Source organism: Zootermopsis nevadensis, unplaced genomic scaffold (assembly GCF_977971745.1).
Source record: "Zootermopsis nevadensis isolate Lab colony 2312 unplaced genomic scaffold, Znev_1.0 Znev_ptg000011l, whole genome shotgun sequence".
Taxonomy (NCBI): Eukaryota; Metazoa; Arthropoda; class Insecta; order Blattodea; family Termopsidae; genus Zootermopsis; species Zootermopsis nevadensis.
Window position 1 is genome coordinate 400802 of NW_028259143.1, and position 25812 is coordinate 426613.

The 25812-nt window shown below is 44.6% G+C and overlaps 1 protein-coding gene across 2 annotated transcripts in view; it reads right to left on the reverse strand.

Moving 5' to 3' along the window:
• The window catches only part of Shrm (shroom), a 109708-nt gene that overhangs the window by 75168 nt on the left and 8728 nt on the right, over window positions 1-25812 (reverse strand). The window lies entirely within an intron of this gene.

Below are 25812 nucleotides of genomic sequence, written 5' to 3' on the forward strand. Positions count from 1 at the left end.
TGGTGTAAGATACGAGGCAATTATCACCCACCACACAATAAAGGCACTGCATCTTCCTGATTCCTCTGCAGAGTGGGCGAACTCGGACTGTGTGCATTCTAATCGTTTCGAAGTTTCAGACGTTCCATGGGCACAACATAATCTCCTGATGTATAGGAATGGGTCTGGGCGTTGTCAGTGTTTGAACTGCAAGGCTGTAGGCAGAAACCTCCTCAGTGGGTGATCCTAACGGACGCTGATACAGTATAGTGTCTGCAGTGACAACAGGATAGCCATCTTAGCGAGCGGTGTTATCAGCTACCCACCATCTTCCACTGTATTTCACATTCGACCCTCGTTTCCCCACATTGTATTAATATCTTCCTCTTAGGTTGCCAATCTCCCACTGCGTTCTACAAGTACCGCCCCTCTTACCAGCTCCGTATTAACATGTGATGGACGGAAAATATTAATACGTTTATCATCATGTTAATTCGTCTGTCTTTGGTAAGTTAACAGGTTAAATTATGGTTTCGTTTATGCAAAGCACCCACCCCCCCAACTTTAGAGACTTTCTTGACTTCATGGACGTGCTTGAAATTTGTTACTGGCATCTTCAAACGCTTCAACGTTGCAACCAAAAAGACTGTGGCTGCATAAACCACGAAGCGTCACGGAGTCTCTAATTGACTAGAATGAACATTGCCAGTAGTCGATGTTTTCAGAAAACGTAGTACTCCGAAACAAAGGCTGTACTCCTACGCGGTGCACGTGACCTTGCAGGGCGTACATTAGCCGCACTGAATACATAAACAGTGACCAAATTTATGCTTCTCCAACATCACGTACAATTTACATTAACTTGTTCACATTTGTAATTCTCTTTTGGTAGGAATCTTTCAGTTGATTTAGTGTTGCGCAACAATTATTTCAACTCCGCTACGCTGCCCTGCCATCCTGGTCGGCTGTCCTGCGTTGGAAGACAGACAGACAGACAGGACACGTACTTCATGTTGCATACCCTTGCTCGTCGCGTTTTGTATTATTCATTGTGAAAGCTCAATTACAAATTACCTTAGTGCGATTTCTGGTTTCTTACCTCGCAAAAGATTATCTAATTTGCAGTTACCACAAGAATTATCTGCAGAATGTTATTCCTTGCAACGATCATTTCGCTGCTAAGAAACTGATGCAAAATTTAGCGAAAATCGGTCAAATGGTTCAAAATTTAGAAACGGGGACGGACAGACAGACACAAGCAGCAAATGGTGATAGCATGACCTCACTTTCTAACATTATGAAAGAAAAATATGTTAAGAACCAAACGAATTACAATGTAAAACTGTGCAGGGGTTTTAGTAAGTCCCAGGACAAAACGTGCCACTAAGGGGGACCAGTTTTCACTCGTAAAAGTCTAAACAGAATTGTCAGGACTCCGAATTCGGTCGTTGCTTGCCCATTTCCTGACTTAATTCCTTGACGCATGTCCGAAACGAAAATCCATCTTTAAGGATGAGAATAAACAGTGGTGTCCCTCTGGAATTACATCTCTCTATATGACCACAGTTGGCTTACGGGACGCCGAACACCCCCCCCCCCCCCCTACAAGAAGCCACCGGCCGGCCAGATGTTTGGTACAGCCAAGTACACGCGAAAAGCGACACGGACACTATTAGCTTCGCCCGGGTTCGTCTTACATTGTAAGCGTGCTTATCGTTGAATATCGTAGAAAAATTATCCCTAAACTCAATATCTTCACTGGGGCTCGAACCCAGGACACTTTTCCGGTGTCGTCACCGTAATTCTATAACCTCCTCTTCAACACGAACAACTCTGGTCTTCGAGTTGTTCTTCTATGTTGCTCAGTTTCCAAGCTACACGAACGCCCTCGCCGGGAATCGAACTCAGGCTACTTTCCGGAGTTTTGACCCTCCTACGTTCTCTTCTCAGTCTCAAGAAATAAGAACGCCAAGTTTGGTGCAAATCGGTCGACCACTTCTTGATCTAAAGCGAACGTACATACAAACATGCCACACAATTTCAACTTCCTGCAAAAAGGAAAGGATGTGACGTCACACATATTTCTACTTTTGATCACCGTGGCGCTGAATGTTGAAAACTCTTTAAGACAGCTAATTGAGCGTTATATCTGTTGAGTCGCTTCCAGGAAGGCATGGACAGACGCGAATGCGACATCTAGGAATTTTTATTGTTCGAAAAAACTCGCTTCTGCCAACACCAGTTTGCAGGAGTGCCAACCGATATGGACACGACACGTGGTCGTTTTATCGAACCGGGGAATTTTTAAATTTTAAGTTCACGTTTAATTTAGTTGCATTTCCACTTTCCACAGCCGTGTAAATCAAATCATTTATCTAAACTTGTTTAGATACTAAAATTCAGCCTTGAACAAACAAAAGGATATTCGAGAGGCTCCATCTCCCTTTTCCAAATCAAAAAACTCCCTGTAACAGATGAGAGTTCTCATTTTTCGGTACTTCCGAACAGAGGAAAGTAGTTTTACACTGCCAGAGGGAAATGCGCGAAGTATCGACGCAGCAGTTGCGGAAGAGGGGTCGAGAAATTGCTGGCAATGCGTTTAACTACGCACAAGAGCAAAACTCCGAGGCTGTTCGAAGGGACAACAAATATATAAACTGCAATTTCACGTCTTCGCGCAAGGGCAGACATGCAAACTCACGTCACGACGACATTAAAGAAGTCGATTTCGAAATGCGGCAGCGAATCGACCGTGCCTTTTACTTATCTCTGAACCGAACTGTACCTGGGCAATCTGCATTATTGTACGGTACCGCACACTGCAACATTTTTAACTCCGAAAGCAATGGTGTTGTCGTAACTTTGGACGATCCACAGTACAAAAAATTAAGCTGCAAATCTTGTTCAGTAACAAAAAGGTGGTCTCCCAAATGAAACAACCTACTTCAGCGTCCATATTCGAAGTAGGTTGCAGTCTTGTGCTGAACTGCCCACTGAGCCCTTCTCGGGGGGGGGGGGGGGGGGGGGATTTCAGTGTCAGAGGGTCGTGTGGTTCGGTTTGTTTAAATCAAACGAGAACGGAAAAAGCGGGCATGGCATCTGACTCGGAGTGCACGATCTCACGATCTTCAGCGGTCACGGAATTACGGTTGTCTGTCGTTTTAAATAATACAGGGTGTTCATGAAAACTATAAGACGTTTATTGTCCCTTTTAGTAGGCTATTAACTGGATGGACAAGGCTTTTCTTCCTTAGGAAGTCAGTAATTCTCGGTAACAGGCACTTTAACGCAATTAATTTCGCCTATGGACCAAAAGTAAACTTAGCGCAAGCAATTAAAAACGCCACTGTAGCGGGAACTAACCCTACAAACGTTCTAGAACAGTATATCTTATGATGTATGTAACGACGCTGTCAGCAGTTCAGACTCTGCAGCGTCCGATGATTAATGAGTGATGAACTGGAAAGGATTCAGAAAGGAAGCCATCGTCGCAGAATTTAAGGTACTACACCGGAGGGACTGATAAAAATCGCGTGAACCATCAGCCAGGAATTCTACGAACCGTAAGAGAGAATATCAGGCGTTGTTTCACATTTCAGATTTGCCTATCACACGCTGAGAAAGATTTGAAGAAGAAAATATTTACACAAATAAGTAGAGTTAGGTTAGGTTAGGTAGAAGGGATTTTTTTAAAACAAAAGAACGGTAAAGATTTGCAGATAAAGAAACGTAATAAACGGTCAAGAAGATCAGAGACCGACAACATTTAAAAAAAAAACAGAAACATGACGAAATGCCGGCAAAGTTCACGGACGGGTAATAAATAACAGGAAAACACGAGTTTTGATTTTTGAACTGAGACTCCTGATTTCTGCGATATTTCATTGGGAGAAACGGAACAGAGGAGGAGGCGGCTGCCCCGTCGTGATTCTGCACGTGAGAGAGCAGATTACTCCAAATTAGACCACAGACCAGCAGACACGAAGGCAATAAACGGAACTGTGTTCCTGGAGATAACAGACAGCGATATCTGATGATGAAACCGAAACAGAGGCTCCGTCAAGGTTGGAACGTGTTCTGCATCCTAGCTCTGGGTTCGAACTGTGGACTTAACATCCTGAAGCGAAATGTTCTGGTAACACCACTGACCTAACAGTGAATCATCCTTCTGTGTGACCAGCGTTCTGTACCTGATTAAACCACAATAAAATGACAAGCGTCACTTCAATTCGGTTGCCAGCTTAGCGAAACCCAGGAGTAATTTTCTTACTCGTGCGTAGACAGTCTACGATCGAAGCCCGGCTGGGTTACATATTTTATTACTGCTTGCAGTGTAACACGTTCTAGCGTGAGTGAAGAACACCTTACGCGCATTAGCGCAAGAACGGCCTAAGACGCAACTGCCTCGAAAGGCATTAGTGCAACAAAGACCGATGCGAATTTTGAATTAATTTCTAGCCAGAACTTGATATGCGATCTGAGGAGGAATCTCTCGCGACATGACAGGACATTAAGCAAGAGTCCCAGTCGGAAAGAATGCGACATGACAAGGCCACGTCAGAGACGAACTTCCACAACGTACAGGGTGCACCTTTTTAAAATCAATGCAAGAACAATTACGCACTACAGCACAAAAATCAAATCAGCACCAGGTCCACCTCCGTGTAATAGACCCTCGCAACCTTCCACGTGACACTCGATTCAGAGTTACCCTGGTTGCTAGGCCGCTGCTCGCGCCAGTTGCGCAAAAGCTGTGCACGTGAGAACATGCGAGTTCATTCACGAGCATCACTTCGCGTCGAAATCGTCTGATGGAGTTCGTGAAAGTTTTAGCAGGGCGTATCCTGGCAAGGAAGTTCAGAACATGTGTATCAGTTATTGTTACGTTTTTGGTGGGACACTCTGTATGTCGAGCCTTCAAAACTTGGGACCAGCATGTCCGCTTCTAACATGAATGCAAGTAGCGACATGTCAGTTTTTCAGATACTCTGATGTTAACAACGGGCATGTAAAAGAAATAAGGCGTGAGGGCGTGGATTGGATTCATCCAGCTCAGGATAGGGGCCTGTAGCGGAATCATGTGAGCGGTAATGAACATTCAGGCTCAATAAAAGGCGGAGAATTTCTGGACTAGGTAAGGCTACTATCAGCTTCTCAAGAAGGACTCCGCTCCATGGAGTTAGTCGTGTTTTATTTACGTACTTTTAAAAAACTACTTCTGCTCATACAGGATTACCGTACGGGTGTCAGGCTTCTCGCGTTGAGTATGTGTATTCCAGATCGTTAATGCAGAATGCTGACGGTGGGGGCGAAATGCGATAAGCCAATCACACTTTTTCCTCGACAGGGGAATTACACAGCAAATTCCTTTCTCAGCTGCTGACAACGACCGGGGCCATCTGGATTTCTTTTCTGGTAAAAGCTGTTGCATTCTTCAGGCACAAAACTACGATAAAGAGCGGTTGGTTAGCTTGGAGATCGCCCTCCTTTACCCGCCTGAGCGACTGGTACATATCATCCTCGCATCCACGCCTAGATCTTCTGGCTTTTCTGTTCCAGCTGCACTGTCCCCAGAGAAATCCCAAAATCCACACCGGGATTCGAAAACCAGTACTAACTCATTCGCAAAGACTTAACAAAGAGTGGACTTCAACGAGATAATACGTGGGCATAAAGTACGAGTCCTCAGACGATTTTTTTTAAATAAACAGTTTGTAATAATTACACTGTTTATTTCTTACATTAGGCTCCCTTTATTCTTGTAACTGAATACAAAGCACCAACTTAGTAATCTTGTGACAAATGGCAGTTGGCGCATTGCTAGAAACAAACACGGAATGAGATTTCTTTACCAACAAATTCAGGTTCAAACCCAAAGAATGTGACGCTAATTCCGTCAAAGCTTTACGCATTAACCACCTATTACCTACCAACGACAGTGCGATCGAGTTATGCATTATACCTGATGAGGTCTTCTGGCAGTCACATCAGATAAAGAACAAGGAACGAAGCAAATGGAGATACAAAGATTTTGTACGATAAATAAAAAAAGATGAACAATTTCTTAGGAAACCGCAAAGGCCATTTCATACTTCGGTTAGGCGATCACAGTTAAGTCACGTGAACAATTTGGCCCTGATTCCTGCAACGAAGGACGTGGAATGCAGATGCAGTATGGAGCCATATTGGACTAAAGTATTTTACGCGATCGTAAGTACAAGACGACGGGTAAAGCAAAGCTGAACGACGATAATTCAGAGATCGTAGTATGTTAAAAAGTCATCGGCGTTTATGTACGCAATTAAACTAAGTTCACAGTCTCTAGGGCAAAGGCGAGAACTACATTAAGAACTCTTGGACAGAAGTTGAAAGCAAAGGAAGGCAGCATATTACAAAATCGTCCTCGTAGAAGGAAAAGCGACACACCGACGAAACGTGGACCTAGCAGTTTACAGTTTGTGAGCCAAAGAACACTTAAATACTCCACGTAGCAAAGCCCTTCTTCAGAAGCTGACAGTCGCTCAACTTGTCAAGAAATTCCGCGCTTTATACAGAACCAGATGCGTATTCTTAAGAGCCCGCCATTGGACCACCACCTCACGCACTCACCGAACGCCTTTTTCATATTATCCTCCAATGCGCGTATAAGTTCTCGTCTTGACGTGTCGTATTTGGGCTATTTTTGGAAAAAAAACACAATAACGGAAAGGACGGTAGAAACACGAAAGTCTTTTTTTTTGCAAGATTACTTTTTAATACCGTAAGAGCCGCGGTAGCTCAGTCGGTGACGAACGGGTGTCGATAGGGCAAACATCTTTCGCCATTACGTCGAAAAAGAGCGGCCGTAACGTGAAGCTGACCACCCTTCTATATCGCATTCGCACTGACACCTCCAGTCCTCCATACGTTGTCACAGCGCCATGCTTGGTGAAACACGGACACCTTAATTTTTTACCTTTCCTCGGAAAGTGAACCCAGGACACAAGGCGCCTCGCAACCGCCTCCTACTGACTCACAGACAGATAATGCACGCTGATTTGTGCACCAGTTCCAGGAGACAATTGCGAGAACTGAGGCAGTGGAGATCGCCACACCTCGTCATAAATCACTCGCTACGTGGGATGGACGGCTCAGGAGCACGCTAACTTACCTGCAGGTCTTCGCCTCATATTTCAGTCCTGTTCCATGGTTCGCATTTCTCACGTGGTACTCGACAGGTCGTAACTAATGTTCGGCCACAGACGGAAAAATACAAAAACTTCGTGCCCCTTCGGCGTGTATTTTTAAATCTGCAGACCTCACACAACACGGAAGTCACCCGGGTCCCGCGTAATAAACAGCCGGTCGTCCGCGTCCCCCCTCCCCCCCCCCCCCCCAATCAAAGAGTCGATACAAAAGCACGACCAATGAAAGTGTACGTTTCACACCGAATCCCAGACTGGCCTTAAAATTGTGAATTACTTAAAAATTTTCAACTGCAAATAGTCTTTTATCGAAGATATCAAATTAAACAAAAATAACAGCTGCATATAATACTGTACAGAATAGACCCATTTTTAAGGAATAAATTTAAAACATCTCATCTGTCGCAGATTCTTAAGAAGGCCTGAAACGAACACAATCTACGCTATTCTCAAAAGCAAGAGACCGAGTTTTACACCCACACAAAACAACCGGTTAAGCAAACCGAACTTAAGAATCCCAATATGCTGTCTGCATAGAACGATTGATATAGATTGTTTTCTATAAAAGACAAGTGATTATTACGTACAAGCCACGGTTGCTAGGTTACGGACAGGTCATGGACATATTTTAAGTTTTAATGTGTGATGTACACAAAGTCTATATGAACGCGGGGTACTTATACAAACATGACCCTTAAGGATCCGGGTTTTTTTATACACACATGAGGAAGTCGAAGTAGAGGACATGTGATTTATTGCAGTCACATAGTAAGTGACCCCTGTAACATGGCAACGCTGCTATAACAATTTGTAAACAGCTGTCAGTAGCAAATCGCTTTGCAATGCACACTACACGTGGAGCCAACAGCAATTTAGCTAACGACGTGTTTTTTGTTCTGGTGATTCGAACGCGAAGCTCACCAACGACCTCTCATTTTTTTCATCTCCTTAACAATCGACATATGGAACGTGTGCACGCACGCACGCATGTGCGTATCAATACACCCACCCAACAGACTCCACGAAGCAGAGTTCTTGTGGAACTAACAGTCGCTCAGCTGGCCAAGAAGTTCCTCCCTCCAGACACGTCCACATTTTCCATATTAATCCTCAAAATTATTCACTGTATGTAGTCAATACAGTGTCATTGAAAAACATGAAAGTTTAAATCGGTGATTGAATGTGAACTAGAGGAGCCGTTTGCTGGTTCTGCTGTCGCGGTCCGAAGTGAATCAAACAGAACAAAAGCAGTTCACGACTGTTTGTTCGTGTAAGGAGTAATTTGGGTTGCATCGCACCAGGATTCCGTTACTGCTCGATTTCTGGCCTTTGTTCCGCCTGAAAGTGGGGCTAAGGGGTAGATAATGTCGAGGCAAGGTCACGACTGAGGTCGCCCCCCGAGTCGAGACAGGGCAGCTATTGTCTTATCACCGCACGGTCAGATCCGAGCCGAAGCAGCGATTAATTCCGAAAGAACTCTCACGAGCACTAGTAACTGTGACCCACATGCACTGAAGTCACGAACGTACTAATTCACCCCGAGGTCTTTCAGAGCAAAATGGCGAGGGGAACGGACAAAACTGCGTAAGGAACTTCTGCTCGCCAAATATTACCCCGCCAATCGCACCTCAAATGAACAGACCGTATACTGCTGGATAATATTAAAATGAAGCTTAAATATATAAAACGTTAAGCGGGCGTTGGATTCAAGTGGCTCGAGGCAGGATCCAGTAGCGAGCTGTTTTCAACACAGTATGAGACAGGTGGGCGACCTTTCTAATGGAAACGTCACTTGCAAATGGCTCCCTCTCTGTAGCCAGTACTTTTATACTGTCCGAGTCTCAATGCAGTAGTTCCAATGTAAATCATAAGCTGAGGTGAGTTACGCCCTTCCGATGTATCGGGGCACCAACACAGCACGCGTCTCTCCAGATAACTGATTCACTTCTTAAGGCAAAAACTGGATTCACCTTCCACGTCAGCTTCTTAACTTGTGTGCGACATATCTCGTGATTCTTGCTTCGATGACGCCCGAACACGGAACATGCATGTGTTTTTGTTCAAGAGATTCATGACATAAATTCTGGCTTTACCTTAAATTATAACGCGCTCAGCATCTGCTCATTGGATCATTTATAATTTACCCCAGGTTAAACGTCCATACATTCGACACTGCTCGTTTTATGGCTGAAATGAGGCTTCCATTTCGAGCAGAGATGAAACCAATCAACAATAAGCACCGGTTAATGATTATGGACCTCGGAACGCGACAAAGGAGTCGTCCGCCATACCAGAGTTCGTTCAGCAAACAAAAACATTTTGTAAAATTGGACAAACTGCGAAAACAGTAGCGACATTTAAAAAAAGTTCCAGCCCGGGATTTGGCAAGAGTGGCTGACGAAAACCACAACTTTATGCTGAGTTACCCGTCAATCAAAAAACCTTAAACCGAACATGAAATGCGGTTTCCTGTTTCCATCTACAACCTCTACGTAGCAAGATCCATATTGATAAGCCAAAACCAAATGTTCATTACCGTGTTCACAGAATTTCACCACACTGGAATACCCCATTCCCACCTGCGTCTATGCCCCCAAGTGGTCTCTCTATTTCATGTTTTGCACTAAAATCTCGAACATATTTCTCGCCTCCGCCGTGCGTTCTACATGTCCCACCCAGCTGATCTTAAATTATTTGGACGTTATGCATTCCGTAGCCCAGCCATTCGAGTTTTGCCTCGATCGCAATCAGCAGGCTCTATAAGAGGAGCGAACCGGCGCTGAGAGGGGGGGGGGGAGGGGGTTCCCGGGGCTTGTACTGGTATTACAGTCACGAGTCACGCACGACCTGGCGACGTGGCGTGGGAGGGAAAGCCACATCGAGCGCATTCCTCCCTCCTCAGTAGTTCGTATTATTCTCGCGGGTTTCAGTGTAATCGCTTTGTTCCGCTGTTTCAGGAAACGACGACACAAACAGACGAGCGGCGCTGCAGTTGCGAAGAAACGGAAAACCGGAGATACTTCGCACACGCGGTGACCAGGTTGAGATCTGAGGCGGTGGGTGAAGATGCTCACACTGGTCTTCCGGCTTCCAACGCCGCGCGGATGTGAAGGAACATACCAGCGTTTTGGAGGAACATGCTGCCTCTATCTTCAGGGATTAAGTTCTGAAGATGGAGGCAGCATGTGCCTCAGAAACCTCAGTATGCACTCACAAGACCATACGGTGCTGCAACCCAGAAGAACGACATGGACAAGCAGACCCGCAGAAATTGTCGAAAAGACCGAAAGACAACGCAGACGGCCGGTCGGAAGAATGGACACGGATTTTACAGAGCAAAGAATTGTGTTCGTTGCTCGGCACCAGTTTAGCTCGTAATGCGGTAAGTAGCAGACAAATAGTCAACAGATAACACATAATTTAAAAAGGCGTGTAATAAATAAGCAACTTCAGTATTTCGGAACGGACTTCCTCGGTAGTTCTACAACTTCAGTCCTACGTGGAGGTAAAATGGAAGTACTGGACCATTAAGCTAATCATCTGGAACAAGTGCCAGCCCATCTGTCGTCAGCCAGACGACACGCCTTTACAAATGGATTCAGTGTTCACACGTAAATGCAAGTGCCTTGATCCTCATGTACAGGAATCAGAAGAACGTGCACTGATTTAAATTCGTGCCACTTCATTTCCGTCTGAACGCACGACAAAGTAAAAAAATCGCAGGATAATTCTTTATCAGACCTCGTGGAAAAGAGACAGCCCTGACTAACTGGTCATCAGTTTTAGAAAAATAGCGTGTCTTAAAAGGTGTCGACCTCTTTCTTTGTCAAATGATCGGAGAAAGTTAAGAGGGAGAAACAATTGCCATCGCAACCAAACCACCCAGCTTCCTTCCTGGAAAACTGAGAGCCGCTGAGCTCGTAAGCAAATTCTCCTCCGCCCTTTACGGTGCCAAAGATTCATTAGAGTGTTCACAAAAGTCAGCCACCAAAAATGTCTTGCGTGTTTTAACAGACAAGCAAAACGATGTGCTACCAAAACACGACGCTTGGGGGGGGGGGGGGCCCCGAATCCTTGCTTGATGAAGTAATCACGTGATCCAACACGCGCCATCTCACGACCATTCCTAATGACTGCGATGCCAAATAACGCGATGAATTGACGAAAAATGTCAGGAACGTCCCGGACAGGATCATTGCCCTTGCAACACGTGGAGTCTGCCGGACCGATGACAACTGTCCGTGTTCCGACGATGACGTACCACCGTTCACGGATCTCCTAAGTGGACACTCGCGGCGTGGCGTAGCGAACACAATCCGCCTCCGGACGTTTCCAAGGCACCGGAGGCGCTCAGCCACCCACAGGAAAGTGCGTCGGGTGGATTGAACGCAGCGCCGTAGGATGCGAAAAATCTAATGCACCGCAGTGAGGCAAATTAGATCGTGAGTGTTTTGTTTCGGAGATTACTGCGTTGTTCGCCGACCGTGATGCAGCCCAGCGGTGGCTTCCTCCCACGGCCTCGCTGTATTTTATGGTAACCTTCGTTTAGATTCAAGCTGAAACGAACGGACTCGCGGGTAATCTGACGACGGCGCGTTAAATGATCACTTTAAGTTGACCGACGGCGTCAGAGCCGAGCAAATGCTTCAACAAATAATTCAGTGACACGCGAGAAACCTACCCTCGTCCACTGGACAAAATACATAATAACGCAACCGCAAAATAAGGGAAGCATGGACTGCTCATCGCCCTGATGATGGCAGCAGCAGTAAGCAGCTCTGAAACGTCGGTAAACTTCTACGAGGTCGCAACAACTCAGAAGACAGCCATCTTCAGACTCCCCACGAGGAGAACCTGGAATCCCACTCTACAACTAGACTGCTATTAAACAGAACATTTTAAATCTAAACGCAATCTGACTTCTCATTTAATCTATGCAAACTACACGGAGCTAACGAGATTGCCAATGTGTAAACTTCTCTCTCTGAAGTACACTGACATTCTAAGTGTTATTCACGCCACATCACGTAGGTCATTGTTTCACTAATGCGAGCCGAGGTCCAACAATGTTTTCACTTCTCAGTGTTGCACAAAAATAACCCCGGTGATGCAGCAGAAACATCCGACAGACACTGATGAGTCCATGCGGTATTCTCCGCTCACGCTAGAGCGTCAAGACCAAGTAGCACAGCTTACAACCGGTGATGAAACCCCTCGTATTTTCAGGCGCCAGGCATGTGCTACAGCACCTAAATGGACTAGCAAGATGTCCACTCTCTCACATCCATCACATATCTACGACACACCTCAGTACATACATTACTTGACTTATAAACGGGTACATGTCAGTCTATATTACTGGCTTACAAAGCACACGGCAAGTAGACAACCCCTTCGAAACCGATTCATAAATTACACAGAACACATCGCTAGAAGCTACATTTCTACCTGGACAGAACATCGCAGGACCCGTCAAATTTCGTATCTGCTATTATGAACCCCTTGTGATTGAAGTCACTTGATTTGACAATAGCCCGTCTGTTTACTTTAATACAAATTCCTGCTTCTTACACACGACGCCGCTAATAACGAATCTAAATGAACTAATTCTACAGGCCTGTTTAAAGACAACGACCATCTTCACAACACGTACATGTAAGCCACTTCTAGAACAGAATACTAATCGAATCAGTTTATATAATCAACTCAAATTATAATATTAGTTAGATAAAGGCATGGCTTCGTATGAACTATTTATTTTCAAGTTTCGGATACAGAAGACGGGCATACTTAATAAGCAGTCTCGGACAAGTGATAAGGGGTGGTGCACTACAGTAATTATGGGCAGACAGTAATAACAAATACCCTGTAACTGAATCTCTACATCGAAAGACTTCGTGAGAAATCGGGTCTGCATTTTATAGCCTGGATGTCACCAACAACACTGACACTTGCGATGGTCTTACGAACAGCCCGTTATTCATAGGAAGGAAGGGCCGGTGTCATTAGAGTCACATCACTACTTCAAAATATTGGGAAGCGAGTAATAATTTTGTAGCAAGGTAACTGCTTTTCAGTAAGGAGGTGGTTTTCCTGTAGAAGCACGTTTCCGCTCGATACAGGTTTAGTTTATACAGGACTTCCTGTGTTATATTCTCTCAAGGTCTCCCTCAGGGTAACGGCCCACTGCGGTGGCCCAGTGCTGTCTGCATTTCAACACGGAGTGCTCCTACCTTTGTATGTAAATGCCTGCGGACTGTGTGGGAGGATGGACCGAGAGCAAAGTGTAACGTCCGTCGCAAAACAAACCGGAGGACAATATGACGACGTGTCCTAAAACTTTCCACCTCAGAACAGGCAGGCTCTTGTGAACACGGACATGAACCTCGGGGTTCCGTGAATGGCGGAGAATTTCTTGACCAGGTGATCGACTGTCAGTTTCTCAATAACATCCTCCGTGTGGCTGATTGGTTTAAGATGACAATCTTCGCTTCACGAATAAATACATAAACTTACGACACTTCACAGGCAGCTTAGCCTGCTCCGCACGACAGCCGTGTCGAAGAAGTTGCCGATACACTACGGCGCTCCGTGTGAATGTTCTGCGCTGTGGAAAATAACACACCTGTAGTACCGTAATTTTATTATCGCGAGCCTTTGTAAAGAAAGTAGTTCATTAATTCAGACATTTCCTGCTCAGAACGAGGAAGAGCTTCGTGATGTTAATTGGCTCTAAGAGTTGGTCCTTTGAAAGCTCTGTGGAGCGCACAGCGCCCTGCGCGTCTGGTCCACAGTAAAGAAGCAAGCGACACGTATGACTGCCCGCGAAGTATTTAGGACTTACCGTCCCCCAAGTTTACAAAGACATCGATCCATCCCTTCACAGCACCAACACGGGACACGACCACACCTAAGGCACCTGACTGTGATAACAATGATGATTCATTATTTATTCTTGGTTTATTTAACGACACTGTCAGGAGCTCACATTATACAGCGTCGAATGCTGGGAAGACCAGCGACGGACGATGACGTGGAAAAAGCGGTCGTGGCCGAATTAAAAGTGTTACCAGGAATTTTCCTGGTGGAACTGAGTAAAATCACGAACATTATCAGCCAGGATAGCCGGTCTCCGTGCCGAGATCTGAACCCGGAACTTCAGAAATATGAAGGAGTGCTTCGTACTCAACAGTGAGTTTCCGTGGGTTTAAGGACCCCACCATTCAGACGTACGGAGGAATGGATACCAGGTTTTGGCCGGGCGCTACCTGTCACATTCACACAGCAGTCGGGTACATTACACGTCACATCATGTCATGAATAATGTGATGCCAATACAGCATTCTAGCAGTCGTCCTTAATTATTCTTTTTCAATTTAAGAAAGGCAACTCATCACAGACGACCTTTATTTGTGCGCAGGTGTGATAAAATGTAAAACAATGGAAGCAAAGTATCTCTCTCACGAGCCTTACATTTTCCCAGGATAAAGTTCCATTAGTACTCCTTACGAATTCACATACAAACCAGTACCAAACGTTAATCAACACATCTACAATTTGTACCACTTTTTTATATCCTCCCACACATAAGTTTGTCTATTTCATTCGCGATGATTCACGACTGCGTATTTATCAATTTTACATTAACTGCTTCTGTATCAGAAAACTTTAAAACATCCAACTGTCTTTGTTAAAATGGCCCCTCTCGTTAGCTGCCCAAATGCGCTCATAGCCATGATGGGACGAGGTGCCAAGGTGTTTCATGTCTGGACTTTCCCTTTAGAGGTCGCTTTCCGGCATCAGCGTAACACTTTTATTACGCGTTTACACTTGACTGATTTATCGATTGTACAGTATTACGTATTTCACTTTTACTGCAACGCTTACAAAGACAGTGACAGATGGTTAAATATTTCTAAATGGCGAATGAATGCGGGGCGAATATGCGAGGAAGGAGCCGATCCAGTGGTTCATTTATAACAATAAAAAAAAAAAAACAAGTTATCAAGTTCACAGTGACCGCGCAGCGCCTCTGGACTAATTCCGAAGAACTGTTATGAACTGCAATCAGAATAGCGTACAGTGCACTTCTCATAAAATAATCGATGTTTTTGATTCTTTAATTTTTTGTTTTGACAGGAGGCGGAAACACAAAAACGCTGTGAATTGGATGGCGGCAAGCGTCACCAAGGCACTCACTGATCACTGAAGAAGTTAAGGCATGGACCCTTTGCAGCAGCATAACACGACAGCAAATACCACGCCACTGCCATCTGCGACCAGCACTGGGGCTACAGTAACGTGTTTTAAAACGTTACATTAATAATATCGATAATGCCGTAAACACGTTTCGCTTCAGCCAGGTTAACTGTTACTTACTGGCCACCGAGGACAGGCAACAACATAAGTTAAAACACCTAGCACCAGCGACGAAGGGAGGGAGGCCATTTTCCTACGAAAATGAAACTGCGCTGCCAAGCAATTTCTCTCGTCTGGCTGCGAAAGAACAATGCGTGCTGTGCAAGGCACAGTGCACTGCGTCGGGCCATATATGGCCAAGTGTTAGGCTAATTAATTACGCTCGTGTGGCCTGATCGATGCCCCGCATGGTTCGAATTCCATCGTGTTAATTGCCGCGGGACGAGAGTAGAATTACCAACGGTAAGTTCCGCCTCGAAACCTTGTCCCAGCGCCCGCCCTGACTTCGCCTCAGCTAATGGAAACGACGTTTTGATCGTTGGACTCAGACACTCTCAGCTCAGATGACGCGAAGTGCAACTCATTCTGTCCTGTTTTAAGAAATATACTGCGTATTACCTACAAAAGGCAAGAAATAAGAAACGCACAAAAACGTGCCCTGAAGATGGAGTTAATCTGTTAAACCGAAACGCTGATATCGACCTAAAAATTACTCACGGCGTTGCAAATCTAGAAGACCACCATCGACATCTTCACCACGGTGAGAACTTCAAATCTTAAAAAAAAAGTTTATTTAAGAGTTTTTTTTTCTATATGCCAGACTTCACGTAAATGACACGTTTAGACCAGCTGTCTTCACAGTTCTCGCTAAGAAGTTACAACGAATTGTCTCTCATAAATAGCGCCAGCTTGAAATATAATCTTTTAAACAAGCTTAAAAGCATTCCGTTATTTGTAAAGAAAAATGTTCAGAGATGCAGAAAGTACTGTCACGATCAACGGCAGGTAGGCGCTTAATATTCTTCCAATAATGTGGTAGAGAAATCCACCCCCGTGGCATCGAAATAACTCAGTCCGTAATGGCGGACACTCCCAACATGTAATTAACCTCAGTACAATGAAAAGGGGCCCCACCTGGCTACAGGGCCCGCGGTGATCCAGTACAGGAAGGTCAGTGCAAAATGATAATCGTGGGTGGTAACTCAGCTGAGATTGTTTGTGTGTGTGTGTACGTGCTCCATGAGGAAAGACCTCGAAGTGACTGTGAACTACGATAAGAGTTATTTAATATTTAACCTTTTGAAGCCTGAAGTTCAATAAATAATATTTAAAGATTCAGCCCGTACCGCAAAGAAAACACAACACTTCACCATTACAAAGATGCATTAGTTCATGATCGCTGTTTACAGTGAGAATCATACGAAACACGTAAATACACTGGGAGCAAAGTACAGAATTGATGGATATTAAAGTTCGTGGTACAAATAGATACCACTAGTCTTTGAATGATTAAGGCATGACATCAAATACTAATCCTTCCAAGACGTTACCAGATTTCTAAAATGTCTGAATAACAGAATGAGCGTAGAGCAGGTCCGTTCACGAATAGCTTTAAAAAATACGTGATGGTTTCTGAAAAGTGTTTAAAACAGGGGAGCCAATGAGAAACGGGCATAAAGATAAGGTACGTGTGGTTTTGTTCTATTGTTGAGTTGGGAGAGACAGGAAGCTTCACATCTGAAGTGATAATCGAAAAATACGACACGGCACACCCAAGTCGCCCAGTCAGGATGTTGAATTCTTGGCATGTACACATCCCAGCGTTCACACAACCTGAAGTCGGTTTACGTTTGCCAAGAGACAATTTCTGCCGTCACAGCTGACTGACTGACTGACTGACTGGGTGCTAGCGAAGTGTTGCCCAAGCTCGAGGAATGTGATTTCGGAATTTTCGATTGTCTTTAACTGGAACGTAAGCATTTCTCATGCATCGAAAAATGTCGTTGTTCGTCATCGGTCTTATCCTGCCTACGACTAGAATCGGCTAGCCTCTTAAAAGTACGACAGAACGTAATATTATCGTATTATATAAGTCATCGCACGTTTAAATTTTAATCCACCCGTTGCCATAACAACGATCAATCGGTTGATATTGTTCCGGGAAACAAACACTGTTTAGTCTAAGAATCGTACGAAACTGTAAACACACTCAGCAGGTAAATTCAGAGGTACTTACTGTAAAGACAAGTGGAACTTATACAGGGCGTCTCAAAAAAAATATATACACACATTCAGTTAATTAAATAAAGACATTTTAATAAACCAAACCATTACGGACGTCAGCATCGGTACTTCGTGAATTAGCGAATCCAATTCAGGTGCATAGAATGACCACCGTTGGCTTCGTGGCTCAGCTGATTCATAAAAATGTCAACATTCAGTATTATAATGTGTATACATCTTTTGGCACACCATGTAGTTAGCAGTGCGTTTTAAATGGTTTAGGACAACAAAGCACGTAGTTAAGTGAAGATCATAAAACAAACGCGTATAAACTGGGGGCCCCAGCGTAATGGATGTTCGCGAGAACACTTACACCGTCGCGCCACGTGGTGGGCCTGTCACCCGCGTCTCCCTCGGTGCATGCGACGGCAGGCGAGAGTGTGACACCTCGTCGCTGCAGCCTAGGCTAATGCCGACCTTCAAAAAATCTATGTTTATGTTTCGGTCCTGCTCATTCAGGCAGGCGCCAGTTCGACCGTCGGCGCCACAGTAGAGGCGCACCATTTCCGCGACAGATGATGCAAAATACATTGCACAAACGTTTGGTCTGTGATTCCGTGTCTCCGACCAAACATGCGCGGTTGCACGTCCCCCCCCCCCACCTCTCGCTGTTTTCATATGTTAATAGTGCTTCTTGTTTGTGCTCACAGAGTGCGTTCTGCTTTGTTTATCTTCAATACGAACGCACATATTTACATGCATTAAGCAACGAAAGACAATATTTTGTTTATAGTGAATACGGAGAAGCCTTTTAATAAACATATAAGATGTGTTCAGAAAAGAAATGAAATTCAAGTTGAAGGAAATCGGAATATTGTATTCATCCGCTCAAGGACAAAGCACTCGGACTATTTATTAGACCAAAGACAGCAAATATAAAAATTATTCTAACGCAATATGGTCTGAGCTACTGACACCGTCGTTAAACTCACAAATAAATAAATGAAAAAAAGATAATTCGCTTGTAGCAGAATATTTCCTTCTCAGGTCTCCCAAATAAATCATAAGAAGGAAATAGGGCCCTTAATCCTAAGGTAATATCACAGAGTGAAAGCAAAGATCTGAGATTAATGATTAAAATATCATCACGGTAAACAATTCTGGAAAGATAAGACAGGCACGCATAATTTTGGTCCGAAAACCATGAACGGACGGCGATGGTTGGGACATTTTAAATATTAGGCCAGGGCACTGAACCAATCGATACACCACTGAGGCAGGAATGTTACTGGCGGAGGGACACGGACAAACTGAAAGACGTTCAGGTAAAACGCAAATATTGTCTCAGTACAGAGTGTTCTGGAACCCTTCCGTAGATAAGAAACACCAGAGGAAAAACTGGTTATCGGGAGGTCTCAGCCTTCCTTGTATGCTGCCCGCAAGGCCTCCGATGATGAACAAGGATATGAGGGTAATTATAGGGTTTTTATTGTTTCCTTTAACAATAACTTAATTATAATTGAGTCGTTTCTGACGGAAATAATAAAAGAAATCGAAATAAGATCGCTGCTGGCGAAACATGACTATCACGAACAGAGAACCGCGAAGCTGCACACAAAATGGCTGCAAGTTACTAGTTCAGCACTCGGTTACAGGAGATGACGTAAACAGCGGAAAAAGTCCGTACTCAGATTGGATTCAGGCGACCTCGCAAAATGATTTCAAGATTCTGTGCAGCTCTGAAACGGAAGACGAGGGCAATATAAAATGTTAGTTCGGGAAACCTAAATTAACGAGATGACGTGAAGACACACGCGTAGACGGAGGATAATATCAAAACGGATATACAAACAGAGTCCGCGGGTGTGGACTGCATTCAAGTGGGGAAACTGCATTTCAGGTTCTCAAGGCCGCGAGTTTGATGACAGTCTTCTGGAATGTTGCGGCGTGTAGAAAGAGGCAGACGTTTCAGAGATTTTTTCTGCCTCCGTCATCAGGACGACGACGGAACCTCCAGGCTCCTCTGAAACTCACGTCAATATCTACCAGACTCCACAGCGCAACATCCCAGGAGACAGCCATCTTCTGAAACTTTTTTGTTTTTGTCTTCGTAATGCCTCTTGCGGTGGGGGGGGGGGGGGGGGGGTGTTGAGTTCTGGTTGAAATATCAAGGACAAAGAGTCAAGGATGGAAAAGAAAGTACCTTGAACCACGTGATACGGTAACACAGCAGGAACTGCCTCCCTGCCCTTCCAGGCGGACGCCGTGGACACTGCAGTTGACCCACCAACACGGAAACACCACCGGATATGTAGGTTATTGCATGAAGTTGTATCAACTGCAGGGGTTATACAGCGTCATATGAGAGTGATAATAAGGGCAGATATTTTGAATGAATCTGTAGTTTTATTAAATACGGAGTTACTAACTCTAACGTTTTGAGGAAAACCACGAAATAAATTAGGCAGTACTCACATTCTCTAGGGCGATATTTCGGACAAACGTTAGTGAGAAACTGAAGAGCGTGTGTTTGAGGTCCAAAGTTTCGGTAACTGGGGTCAAATGTCAACAGACATCGGCGGTATCAAATGAAAACGATCCTCACGAAACTATTCAGTCTCACTGCTGTTTCGTATGGGTGCAAAGCTCGGTATTTCACGCCGAGAGTAAAATAAATGGGAAAGTGTTTGAGAATAGGAGGACGAACAGAATATTTGGACTAAGAGAGAGGAAGGAAAAGGCTGCATAACGTGGAAGTCCACAGTTCGTACTCCCCGCCACATTCCATAGGAAGGGATTGGGGAGGGGCAGGGCCACTTGGGAGACTCAAAACGGACCTTACAGAAACTGTGGATTGCACCCGGCCGTTGCGAACTCAGGACTGGACCCAGAGGAAGGTCGAAAGGACAGAAACATATTCTTACCAGCTCGGAAACTATCAGATTCACAAAAAATACTCTGGTACATGGAATCAGTTAGTAGTTACGTAACGCAATGTAGTAGGGAGAGAAAAAGACGGGATAAACACGAAAAGGCTTATGATAATAAAATTCGGAGTCTACCTAAAATCCCATTTGTAAAACATAACTGAAATGAGATGGCGTGTTCGTATGTCCAAGTGCATGGACTTGAGAGAGTAGATGTTGGTAGCCCTGCGTGACTTGACTCCCGCAAGCTACAGAAAGGTGAGGGACCTTCGGTTCGTACTGGCTGCCGTTAATGCAGCTGGTAGCGAAGAAAAGAAACAAATGGAACGAACCAAGGACTCGCCTCGACTACGCTCACGAAAAAGAAAGAAGGAAAGAAAGAAAGAAAAAAGAGAGCAGGAATAAAACTTGATTGAACCGGATCAACGGCAAGAAGTGAACAGAATTTACTGCCGAAGACCCCGTCTACTGCGGCCATTTCGAGTTCGCAGGCAAACTTCGGAAACACTCGCGAAGAATTCTCGCACTGCTCTGTTTTCTCCTTAATCCGACTCTGATCCGTTTCAAAACCGCGCTGGCCACTGACGACGTCTGATCTGAACAAACATCACGTTCGTGAACGCTTATTTACGACTACGTCTCGGCATTATAACCTACACCACACAGCGAAGCCCTTCCTGAAAAGCTGATAGTCGACCAGCTAGCCAAGAGATTCAACGTACCTGACGGAACCCCCAGGGTTCATTACGTCACAAAAGTCAGATCAGAAGCAGCCCCCCCCCCCCCCCGTGCGAAACAGGGAATGTGAAAACAGCAGGCTGCCTGGCCTTCCAGACAGTTTATCCCGAACATTAATCGGTTTTACCCGGGGCCAATGAAGGCGATGCTTGCCTTAGGGACCGAAATCGTATGGTAATTCCAGCTAACGGCGCCGGAACGAATCCACATACGCAGAAATGCGTGATATTTTACTCGCCTACAGCCACAAAGCTTAAAGAAAGTGTTGCAGACTCACCAAGCGTAGATGGTTCCGTTTTACCGGCTGACATAATCAGCGCCGCCTTAGATAACGGACTTTTCTGACCCTCATGAAGGCAAACCGTGTCCTTAATGCATTCTGGCGACAGGAGCGTAAAATAACGATGAGATATTTTGTATTTTATAGAAATTTTGTTCACAAAGTAAAAAATTAATTTCAGCGTTAAAATATATATGCAGCTAGCGGAACGTCATGATTAAAAAAACCCTATAAAACACATTATAAGGAAACTTAACGTATTCTGAAGGATTTATATAATGAGAGAAGAGCGTATTCTACATTAGATTATGTTGACACTCGAATTTCAGATCAATTCTCGTTCGTAAGACTTGTCAGATTAAATCAAGGACTGGAGGTCCCCTGCTTGACACATTTTCACTTACGTCTTCATGATTTCACTAACTTCGCGCTTCCATAAAATGAGTAAGTTTTATTAATTTTAATTTATTTCAAGGGCGACATTACTCAGAACTTACTTTTCTCGAAATATCAAGCCGTCTGGGAAGGCGTACAAGTCTCGAGGCGACGTCTGGAAGTAAAAAGTACCGGCAAACAAAGCACACAAATGCATCTCGGGGTCGGGGAAAGGTGTGTTTGTTTGCACAGGACGGCAGTCGGGTGCCCAGGTAATATTTAAGGAGGGAGGGGGCTGTTCCCTCAGATCGGACACTCTGTGAGGCCCAGAGTGATGCTGTGCGCGACCAATATCAACGCAACCAGCTTCTTTACCGACTGACGCACAGTACTTTAGTAAGGCCGTTGTGTCGCACGCATGAGAAACGAGAAATGCATCTGAGAAAAATTGGCATTTTGGTGGATAACATTACAGGAATCAGATGACCAGGATGTCCGAGCTTGTAACGCGTTCCTCTGCTTCAGAAACAGAGAAAACCCGGGTCTTGCAGAAGGAGAATTTTCTGACAAGCTGAGCTAATAACAGCTTGTCATACAGAAGTGATGCAGTAATCACGTCACTCACATTTTAAAATAACTTCAAAAAGTGATCAGCGATCCTGACCTCGGGAGATTAAGAAACGTCTGCTGGGGGGCACATTTTCCGTGTTCAGTCTTGTTACTTGTTTATTACGCCACTGACCTTAAAACTTACGTACCTTTAAAGACGTGTTAATGTACGGAGTTACGCGCCTGCACTGGGTCTGATTTATCTTGAAAATCCGGCTTACTGACTCCTTGGGAAAATATTTAAGAAAATAAACACGACTTAAGATTCGTATGGGGATTTAAAGACGCAGATAATTTTACTGGCAACGAAACAGGACGACGCTCACAGGTTCCTTGCAGGGTCCCGAAAGAAGTTGAGTTCGTCTTTCGCATCTGTAGCTGCTTGTCCGCGATTCAGTTATGAGCATGGGTATTACGGACAGCAAGAGACCAATTTCACTTTAACATCGCATCGATGGTGATATTCTCAACTTGAAGCCTATAAGTATTTTTTTCATAAACATCACCAAGGTGCCAGCAGAGGGAACTTTTGGGATTAGTGGCGACAGCTGGGTTCAAACCAAGGGCCCAGCCCGGTATTTAAACGGTCCCCAGTTCGGTCTCAACCGCGGGCCACTCATCTTGAGACAAAAAGCACACAAATCTGTCAGCATGACGTAAAACCACGAGCGTCGCATATATTTACCATACTTCACACAATGCACAGTGGTCATTACGTCGACAGTACGAAAATTTGTGAGAATCGGAATTGGTCCGGGATCCTCTCCAGTGACGGGCAATGGCGTCATCGGAGTAGAACGTTCGGGTTCTGCTGTTAGACTCAGACGTGGCCCATGAGAGATCGTTGCTGCTATTAATTTTAAGTGCCTTCGAGATGCGGGTTCCGGCAGCTGCCCGCTGCTACGACGTAACAAACAGCTCGGAATATGCCGTAGCGACTGAACGGAGAGCGATCTGACCGCACTTAATGGCCATCGGCGAAATGGAAGTGAGAACCGCTGTGATACAACTCGAGAAAAGTTGGATCCCCTCAAGGAGCTCATGCGCTGACTGTACAAGTTCACGGCTGCCACTTGCCACGAGATCCAGATCTTATGGGACTGCAGGTTAAATCCCAATACGAACACGATTTACAGGCGGACTGTGGGCTCACATACTCGGTGGCGTACGCGTGGCTAATTGCTGTGTTCAACAAAGTTCCTTTCTTCGACGCTGATGTTTCTAGGTAACGAACATATATGCAGGCTATGTTTAGAAAACGTTTTCTAACGATCGCAGATTTAGACTGTACAGGCTCTAGATTAAAATAGGGAGAGGGAGGTTGGCATTTGTCTTCTGCATACCCAATGGCTGCATGTTTCGCCACAGTCGCAAAAACAAAAGAACCGGGGTGGAGAAGATGAGGAGACAGAGTTTAAAACATAAAAACGGCAAGAATGTGTTCGCCTTGCATTCGACTGGTCACTGGATCAAATCCCAGACAACGACACTGGACGGGGTTTTTCATTCTTTCTTACGGTCCTTCCAGATTTCCTTCTATTCAAACGATTCCCCGCGATGTGTAGAGTAATGGCCGCACCAGCGTCGGCACTGCGCAAAATTCATCCACGCACCGCACGCAGATCTACTGAACGCGACTGCCATACGCGTCCATCGATAACTTCATGACTTCAGCCGCCTTCAAAAAATATTTGAAAAGAGTGCACAAATAATAACAAAGGGTATTTACGGCTATTACACGCGCGGCCGAGTTTGTATGCAGGAAAATAATCACTGCTTTAAGCAATCGCTGCACAGCCAACTCACGTGATTCGTAAGCAGAGCATTTCTTCACACAATTAGACGCTGCTTAGGGTCTATTACTATGAAGTCTCGAAGACACGTGTTCGACTTATAAATTATTCAGACGGGAAAGGCCAATCAGCCATCGTATTCAGCTAATGACAGGTTCAAATCTGACCTCAACTGCACACAACGAACACTCCTACTTGCAGCTCAATAAATTTAGGCTTCCCTGCTAAAATTCTATCAGCATTTTTCATCTCTCCCACTCGTGTTACATGCTTTATTTGGCCCTCTAATAATTCCAAGTGACAACAACCTTCAACACCAGCTACGAAGTGCGTCGTTGAACAAAGGGAACTCCAGCAGGTCACACGCTGAGCGAGACCGTTAAGAAATACAAGTTTCACGCCTGTGTGTCCCGGGTCATCGGTGGGCCTGCTGTGTTACCGACTGCAATGCAATCGCGTGTTACATCACTTCGTCATCAGACGATAATTGAAGTACCACTGCGATCACTTACAGACGACAATACAAGAAGCCAAGAAACGAGCGTTTATTTAAAAAACGTGGTACTTATTTTTCCTTCACTCACCCAGAAACTCGGCATTATCCGCAAGTGACAAAGGTTTCTTATGCAACGAAGCGGATCAGAGTTCTTGACAAGCTGATAGTCGCTCAGACACACTTCTCCGTCTTTTATGGAACCCACGGGTTCACGAGGCTCGCCAGTGGAGCCCGTCCTGAGCCAGTTTAATCAAGTACATACAATCACATCCCATTTTTAAACCAATCTTAGTTTTTTCTTTTCATCTACATCTAAGTCTTGCAAGTTCTCTCTTCCATTCAGTGCGTCTAATACAATTTTGTATGCATTTCTCATCTGCCAGATACGTTGCATATAGAGCAAGCAATATACAATAAAATCAAAAAATATTTTTAAAAGTTTAATTCTGTCTCGGAATTTTGTTGGTAAAGGCTGCTGAAGTGTTCGCTACAGATCCTACACAATTTAGGTGCATTAGGTCCCCTCATTATCCGAAAGGTGACCTAACGCCTAATCTGCGACCTCGTGCCTTTCTCCGCAGAAGCGTCTTCAACAGGCCCACTCACTCACCAATCCACTGACAGACAGTTCTATTCAGCGCAGACATTTAATTTACGGCTGCCGAATGCGAATGTCATATTCAATTTTGTGGTCTGCCGCTGACAGGACATTCATCAACTTGACTCAAAAAATTATAACTTCATAAAGGAAATATATAAAAGTTACCAATAAAGAATATGACGCAGGCTCAGTCAGCTCTGAACCAACGAGTATGGGGTTCAAACAGTTACAAGTGTAATTGAACGTAAGTCAGCGTACGTCTAAACGTGGCGTGATGATAAGTTGATGAAACAGATTCTTCTCAAAATTGCAATTTTCATGCAATGACGTGTGTGTGAGGGGAAATTTACTCATAAATCTTAATTTTTCCAGCAAAAAATTCCATAAGACAAAACAAAATTAAATTCA